Raw genomic sequence first — 9,359 nt, 5'->3', positions numbered from 1 at the left:
GTCTTTGCCTCAGTCACAGTGTAGCCTAAAATAAAAGATGTTCCATGTATTCAGTGTTTGTATTTTCTTGTAAGTTAACTTTGCTGTATTTTATAGAATATTTGCAACTTATCAAACTTTAACTCTCAGCTCCATTTTTAAATGACTGGCATATGTACAAACCTATGAAAATAGACATTCCAGATATTAATAAAAGTATAATTAGTATCATTTTAGTGAATATATAGTTTCCTGCAGTAAGAGAGGGGCTCAGTGGTAATCTTATCTGATAACTAATCAGAAATTGCTCAGAAAATTCTTAAGTGTCCCACTAACATAAAACATATTAATGTGCATATCGTCAATTCATGTTGGCCAAATGCTTAAAATGAACCCAGGTGTGTGATAATGCTGACACAGTGAGGCTGACCAGAATGTTGACAGTACAGACAGTATGCATGGAGTATATTATCTTAGTAGCATTTTCTAAATAGTTCTAAACTTAATTGACTACAATTTCCTGAGGATAATGTAAATATATGTAGTTATTCAATAATTAACACAAAGGTTACTGTAGTTTATCCCGACGGTCACACCAATGTTTGGTACATTATTTAATGACCGTCTGTCCTAAAATTGCTGCGATAATATTAATAAATTGAGAAATAATTTACCAGCCTGGGCAGCATTATCATTAAAGTTATCACCTTGTGAAATCCTTCCAAGTGTGTTTGTGTCATCATGCTGATATGTGGCCCTGGAGACACCTACTGCAGCAGGAAGTACCATAGTGGCAATTTTGAGCACTTAAAAAATGTCTGTATGTCTGTCAGCACATGTCTGTCACAAAACTTTGCAGGTACTGTATGATGCTGACGTGAAAATCACAGCATTTGAAAATGAGCCAGGTCTGAGAACTTGTTGGCTCACGTTTGCTTATATATGCCGCTGTTACTTATGACATCATACACAGCCTCTCAGTGTTTCAACGAAAGTGTTCATTTGTGCTTCTAGGTTGCTTTTGGTGTCATATGTTGTATATATCCTAAAGCCTTCTGGGCCACACTTGTAATTCAAGCATTTATTATTAAAAAAAAACATCCCAGATCAGCCGAAGATTATGTAACAGGAAAGGTCATAGACAATAACATGCATCATCAGCCTTCTGGTTTCATGTCTTAGATGCTGTTACACTGGTTTTATGCCTCTTAATGTTGGAAAATCAGCATATGATCCTGCCATCCTTCTCCTCAGTGGGCTGTTGTTCCATTGTTCCTTCAAAACTCTTCAGCAGGCTCTTGTATAATGCGTATTGCCTCTCGGGGAGAAATAGCAGCACTAATCTCAGAATGATGCCCTTATTTCCATCATTACAATGAAATGAGAGGGAAAAAAACAAGTGTGGTTTTGTTTTATTTCTCCCTTTTTTTTCTGAGGGCTGATGTTTCTTCGACATTTTATGGAGTGCTGTTGTCTAAGTGGCAGCCGCAGTTCTAGCAGACTGTGGCGAGCCCTTGGTGGCAGGAGTTGTGGTGGGCTTGTGACTACTCTGTTATTGTTCCTTGGGAAGTTATGCACTTGCCTCAGCTGTGTGCTTTGAAGCTGATCTTCATCTGATTGTAATAGAGTGGACGTACTCTGAGGCTTAGATTAAGAATCCATTGTTATCTCTTCTATTGTAATATTCTTTTTTTTTTCCAGGTCTTTTCTCAGGCAGGATTTGGCACTTTGGCCTTTGCAGACAATAGGATCTGGTCTTCCTGAGTTCTTCCTAAAGTAGAGCTACGCCTCTGGCTTGGCCTGCTGAATTAGGCAGTGTAGCTGATTCATATTGGTGTTTTAATTTGCCTGTGTTTTATAGGAAGGCTGCGGAGCCGGCGGTTTCCTCATTAAAGGACACATGAAAGCAGGCAGGTAAAGGAGCCGTGGTGGAGACCGGCCTGTGCTGACGTCTGAAGGGGACGCGAGCGACTGAGGGACGACAAAGTCTCGAGCCAGCCGGTCTGAGCCGGAGGGCCTCACCCTCTCGGCTGGGCAGCCAGTGGTGGGACACCAGACACACCACACAGACTGTGTCGACACCAGCATACAACACTAAAGTGTCAACAAGAGTTCAGTGTTTGATGCATGGGTTGCGACTGCACTGAGGGATTCAGACATCTCAGTCTTATAACACTGAACTTGAGTCATTTTATTTTTCTATTCTACCAGGAAACCTAAATCAACCTGAGCTAATCTAATCTTGAAATTAAATTTGTGCATGTTATACGCAGATGATTAATTTGTTTGCCTCACTCTAGTATCTGCTTCTGGTTAATTTCCCACCTGGTTACCCCCCCCCCCCCCCCACAGAACACACACACCCCCTGCCATTTAGAGATTAAAACAGCCTCAGCTCTGAGAGTTGCTGCTTGTGATAAATACCTGAGGCAACAGCATTCATTATTTCCCCATTATAACTGCTGGTGGATCCTCTCTGCTGTTTAATGACTTGCTCTTTAAGGAAGTAAGAGTGGTGGGGTCACGGGGCAGGGAGGGAAAGGGCCGAGGGGGGGGCTGCAAGGCTCCTCTAAGCACCCTGTGATTCATATCAAACGCACGTTAAGTGGCATGTGGCTAAATTAGTAGCTGAAATCTAGCAGGTATTACTGCTCGCCCAGTGGTGTGTAACAAGCCAGCCACTGTCTCGCTGCGTAGTAATGTGGTCTTGATATCTTTTACATGAACCCACCAATAATATTCAGGCCATTAGCCCTAGTTCATATCCACACCCACAGTGTCTGCACATCAGCTCAACACCCACACGTCTTTTTCCTGTTTTGTAGACATCATTCCTCCATTTTGAGTCACTGACTCCGTTTAGGTTCATTAGTGAAGATAATTCCATTTCAGACAGCAGGTCAGCACATTACACGTCTTGTGGAAAGCAAGGCGCCATAACAACAACTAATTATAACTGTGAAGTCCTCATTAGAATATTTATGGGGGTGTAATGGGTTGGAATGAAACATAGAGCCACTACCTGGTTAAAAGGTTGCATCTCAACAATATGAGTAAATACGTGAGGGAAAGTGGGCCCCTTAAAAAATTGTCCCTGCCTGCCCTGTCATGCTAACTTGTTTTCTGTCTTTTCCTCCACTATTTCTGCCATTGGAATTTAGGCCTTCTAATAATTTAATCAGTTTCCCTGGCTTTCTTCAGCATATAGATTCATGCTTCTCTATCTGTCCTGGCTTTCTTTTTCTATCCTTTCCTCCTCTTATACTGTATACTTCCCTCTTCACATTACCTCCCACACACCCTCTGTCACCTGTGAGTAACGACAGCAGCGTTGTGCTATTCATCACATGCTACTGCAATGCTCAGTAGCTCTTCATTATATTAATTACTCTCATTGGAAGAGTGATCATCAACCCCGTCAGAATCCATCACGCCGGTTCCCACAGAGGCCCGGGCCCGGTAAATAATCACTAGTGTCGGTAAAAGGGCTCTGGCCCTGCCATTCCCGTCGGACCCACCATGGTGGGCCCCCAAACCTCAGGGGGGATACAGCTCCCACTGAGCTACATTCATCTCTGCCACCAACTAGGGGAGAAAGTATCTCCAACACCTGATCCAGAAGTGCTACTTCAGACCCGTTATTGGGTAAGGGTGGCTGAGAGCAATGTAAATGCAGGCTGATCCAGACTCAGCAATCAGAGTGGAAAAACACATTCTGAGGGGTAATAACGCTCTGAAGAGACAAAGAAAATATGGACCCCCACCAAATTTATGGTTGGAACTAACTCTAAATATACCATAACCAATCTTTGTGAAAGACTTACACTCATTGTCCTGAGCATAGCAACTTTCTGATGGCCTCATCTTGCTCCATTTAAAGCTCTCTTCATGGCCAATTGGCCAGAAACCTCATTCTCATCCTCTTGCTAATTGAACAGAGAAAGAATGGGAGAGAGAAGCAGAGAAAGAGAGAAAGGAGAAAAGAAAATCAGGGGGACTGAGGAGGAAGGAGTGATGTGATAGAGGACAAGGAAGAAGGGAGAAAAGCAAGTGGTGGTGTAGCATGCAAGGCCTCATTGATTAGGTGGTGAGCGGTGCAATGTTTCTCTCCTGACACTTACACGCATTAAAGCTACATAAACACCCATAATTGGTTCGTTTAGAGCAGAGTGGAGGGAAAACAGCACACACACACAAACACAGCCATCACTGTCTGCATATGTGTGTGAGGAATACAGAGAGAAAAGAGGAGCAAAATTAAATGCTCATAAACAAAAAGGTGCTGTGTGGTTGGTATGGGTGGAAAGATGGCCTGAAAATATTTGTGTGTGTCTCATAAGTCCCTGTGCTGTACAAAGCAGGAATGATAAACCATCCTCAGAGACTTTGGGATGACAATAGCACTCACTTCAGGGAGAGGAAGAAATGGGAGGGACGCTGCTGACTGTGACAAATTAGCTCTCAAATATTGAGGTAGCCGATTGGCTGTGGCCGTCAGGAGGGAGAGATACGGTTGGCTGGCTGAGTTGATGGATAGTTATTATGTCATTCTAATAAAAGAAGATGCAACTTAGGGGCTTTTCAGTTCAATGATAGTTGTGGTAGGCTGTTTAGGACTGTTCATATGAGACCCTGGGAGTATATGTACTCATCTATGCTCATCAACTTATTTTGTGCAGCTCAAATGTGAAGTAAAATAAAATTTGTAGAAAAGTGAAAGGACACTAAGAAATTAGATCCAAAAGCAAGTGCATGTGTGCATCCTGCATCACTGAAATCAGTGAGCTTATGAGTTAACAGTGTGTATGAGAGGCAATATTCAGGGTGTTCTCTGAGTCCCGTAGCACCGCATCCATCAGGTCATAAGACCCCCTGACAGGGTGTAACTAGCACCCTCCTATCCCCACCCCAGAGGGCCATGTCAGTGGGTGAATGGAGTGCTCCCTGGATGTGGAATGATGGGATTCCTCAGTCTTGCCTGTCATCTCTAATCCACCGCTCTCACCCACACAGCTGAATCGTCTCTCTCTCTCTCTCACCCTTATGTTGTGCACCTGCACACATACACACTCAACCCTGGTTCTCCATCTCCACACAAGGTAGGGCCACAAATAAATTTGCATTCGCTGCCAGTTCAGAATTCTGCATCAACATCGCTGAATCTACATATCGTTGACACATCCAGGTGCTAAGTCACCATTATGTCTCCCTCCAAGCCTGCACGGACACACCCGGGCGGGCAGGTCACAGTGGCCCCAGAGCACTGGACTGTGCTAAGCAGGTAAATATAGCGAGGACAGGTTTTATTAGAATAGAAAAGGCTCTGTTACTGTCAGCGTGAACATGACCAATTGGGACGGATCTTACCTCAATGTCCACCTCAACAGTCAACCTACTTTATTCTAAAGAATTTCTACAGATCTGGGTTGGGCCTTTTTTGTAGATTATATTTCCTTTTGTTTTTTATTTAGTTCTTTTTTATTGTGCATCCTCTGTGATCGACTGCAATCTTGGTTCATAAAAAATAAGAACAAGAGCACGTGTGACATGTCTCTCTAATGTAACTGCCCAGTAGAATTACCGCATTGCCTTCAAATCAATAGCCTCAGGGGTGAAAAACAAGGCTGATGTTTCATCTCATGTCACCACCATGAACACACTCACAGACACAGTATGCATTTGCACACACAGGTTCGTTTGCTGTTAGAATGTATTGTTAAAGGGAGGAAAAAGTAGGAATAGAAAGGTGATGGGAGAGATGTGGAGACTGTATAAAATTTGCTGGTCCTGTCACCACTAACAGAGCGTGCCCACAAGGATCTATTCATTCTTGAGCCTCCAAAGCTCATTGATCCCATCAACATCTAGACAGAGTAAGGAGCCCTCTCCCTTTTGCATCACTCTGCACTCACTCTGTAACTAGGATCAATATTGATTATCATCCTTAAACTGCCTGTTTTTGACCATGTGCTTCTATGTAGAGCTGCTCCAATATAGCCAAAAGAGTTTGTGGATGTTTGAGGAAACAAAAAAAAAAAAGAGGCGGGAGTGACTCTTTTTGGGGGGGTGGGGGTGTCATTTTAGATTTTGTGACTTAAATGGGGAAGTGGGAAACAGAGGATGTGAAAGACAAACAAAGAATCAAAGAGCGATAGCAAGATTTGGACATGAGATGCAAATTTAGTCTTTTTGTATGTAAAATGAGGCTTTAATCACACGTGCATTTTCTCTCCACATAGCTCTGAACTAGTCAGTAGCTGACTGCCTCTGATTTGCCACTAAAGACAGGTACATACAAGCATCTGGATCACAGTCCATCTCCTTTCTGCTGTCCTTTAGCCCACACCTCCCACCCCACATCTTTGCTTTCATCCCGTCAATCATCCCTCTCAGATAGCCCCATGATTACAATCGACACTCAAATGATGGAAGTGAATAAAACTCATTACTGACAGTCAGCATGAGTCATGGGTGACCATTAAAAGTTGCGTCTGGCCCGCAGTCATCCATTCCTCAGCTGTGCTTTATGATAGGAGACCTGGTCGGGTTCCCGTCGCCTTTCTGCGCCAATCTCCATCAATCCACCACACATGCTGTAACCCATATCTCTTTCTTCATATTTAATGCACCTTGTATTGCCAGGCATCTACTCTTTTTGCCCTGGTGGGGAGCGTTTTTGTGAGAGGTGTCAGAAGGATTGGTGTCGGGGTTTGCAAATGTGGTTCGCTATAATAAAACAAATGAGCTTCTAGTTCTACTTTTTATGTACAATTAAAGACCCATTGCCACCCTCTGGAAAGTGGGACCAATTATTTCCCACACTACAGAAGTAATGGTTGGACAAGAGAAACCCCTGGACCTTTACATACTTCTCAGCTATTAGACGGCTGCTGTCCATACTGCCCAACTGACAATGGTAACCACTACCTAAACAAGTCTTCACCTAATGTTAGCTAAGCCAGAGCTGTGAGTCATACACTGGAGACCTCCTCCAAACCAGTTCTGTTCTCATAAACCCAATGCAGAGAGAGAGAGAGAGAGCAGTGTTTACAGAAACATAGGAGCGGCTCACCTCTGATCTGCCCTGCAATAAGGGGGTGGAAAAAGAGACAGAATGAGAGACAAGGATGCAGAGAGAGAGAAACAGAAGAACGGAGACGCCAGGGGTTACATGATTGCAGAACAAACTCATAAAAGTTCCATTAACCCGTGAGGAGTTAAAGAGGACCTGTTTTCATTCAGCAGACAGCCGTCACAAACAGAGCATCACCATAAACCTTCCCTCCTTACCTTCATCTTTTTCTTGATCTCCAGAGCTTGTACACACACTTTGCCTCATTCTCTTCCATTCTTCCTGTCCTGTTTTTATATTTTACCCATTTGTTCTTCCTCCTTCACAGTGAATGTGCACTGATATAAAAGACAAAAAAAGAAAGAAAGAAAAACAGGAAAAAAAAAACTCTTTAAAGCGAGGATTCCCAGTGCATTTTCACCTCCCTTCCTCCCACACAGATGACCAAAACAAGATTCCCTTGTTAAGTCCGTTCCCTGCTTAATCTGGGTTCCTGGTCTGTGAGTCACAACCTGAAGACGCCACAGGTCTATCTGTCAGCGTCAGTCTGTCTGTCTTATTAAACCACTTCGCTATTCATTCATTAACGGCTTTCATTTTGACCGCTTCAAAGAGACGTTCCCTTCAAAATTTGCTTAACAGGAAATTAACCATGCATGCTGTTGATTTATTTTAAAAAATGCCACACAGAACACATTCTGATGAATTAAATAGTAATCTCAGATTGCACTGTTTCAAGTCTCTTTGGTACTGAGTTCAGTTTTGCATCTTCCAAAGGGATTACTGTAAAAATACTCCTCCCTTTGCAGTCTTTCCTTAATTCCAATGCTAAATAAGCAGCTCTTTGTTGATTCTAACCAAACCAAGTCACACTGACTTTTCAGAACAATGTAGCCAATGTAAAAATTTAATTGATAAGGATGAGCAGATTAATCAGGAATCCACTGTTATATAACGATATATGGAAGTAATGATTGTAAAGGGATCACTTTAGCTGCAGTGCATCAGTTTAATTTAGTCATTCTAACAGTTATTGTTCATTTTAGTGACTGCGTGAATAGAATAAAGACCTATACATAAATGCAACAGTATTTTTGGGCAACAGATTGCCCATTTTTTCCATGATTTTTTTAAACATAATTTGCACTTTACTACTGTTGTAATATAATACGATTTACTTAAACCTGCCTAACAGAGCTAGTAAAACGCAATCATAATAAATTAGATAATTGGCTATCATTAAGATTGATGATATTGTGTGCAACCAGTCAAGATGATAATTTCAGCCCTAATTCTGCAGCCGTAGAGTTAAAGCCAACAAGTTCTTTACCGTCTTCATTGCACAGGCCTATTTTAATCCAGGCGATAAATGCCCACCAAGCTTTTTGGTGGGGACATTTAAAGCACTGAATGTAGTCAGACAGCTAACCCCACATCTACACTGTCAATCACCAGAGTTTTATAGTTTTAAGGAGGTCTGCTCCCTGCCAAACAGTGTGAGTGTTCTTTGAAATGATCCATTAAGGCACTAAGCACAGGCTCTTAGCTCCTCTTCTGATACCCTCACTATCTGGTACCACCATCTCCCCTGCTCCCTTTCCCATGGTGTAACCTTACCTCCCAAACTTAACTTGCTTTAATGCACACATACAACATGATTACAACCTGTTTCTCCTGCTTCTTTAGTAGGCTATGACCAGATTCAAAAGGAATTAGCCGCTCTTAGCTAGCCACTGCTGATAGACTTGTCAAGCTTTCTTTTCCTGCATGACACAGTAAGCGCTTCATATTTTTTTTTTAAAAAAAGACTTACATCTTAGTTACTGAATCAAACCACTGTTTTCAGACAGATTTCAGAAAAAAAACAAACAGACATCCAGTTTATGTTTTGATTAACCCTTTCACTACCACAGGGCTGTGGTAGTAGACGGGTTAAGTTTCACAGTCAGTGGCAACTACACTATATATGGATGAAGGTACCTGGCCACCTACACAGTACACTTACAGGAGCTGCTCAACCATGGAAACCCATACCATGAAGCTCCCAGCACACAGTTTTTGTGCTCATGTTAATGCCAGAGGAGGTCTGGAACTCAGCAGAGCATTTGAGACTTTTATGTAATGTACATAATATTGGCTTCTCTTCATTGTCCCAGCTGACGTAGGGCGAGAGGCAGGGTACACCCTATACAGGTCCCCAGCCTGTTGCAGGGCCAACACAGAGAGGCAGACAACATCCACACTCACATTCATGCTCTCATTCACACCTATGGACAATTTAGAGTTTCCAGTTAACCTAACCTCAGTA

The sequence above is a fragment of the Archocentrus centrarchus genome, chromosome 11 (genome assembly GCF_007364275.1).
Source record: "Archocentrus centrarchus isolate MPI-CPG fArcCen1 chromosome 11, fArcCen1, whole genome shotgun sequence".
In the NCBI taxonomy this organism is placed as follows: Eukaryota; Metazoa; Chordata; class Actinopteri; order Cichliformes; family Cichlidae; genus Archocentrus; species Archocentrus centrarchus.
The sequence above is the reverse complement of the archived record's forward strand: the minus strand, read 5'-3'. Positions refer to the sequence as shown.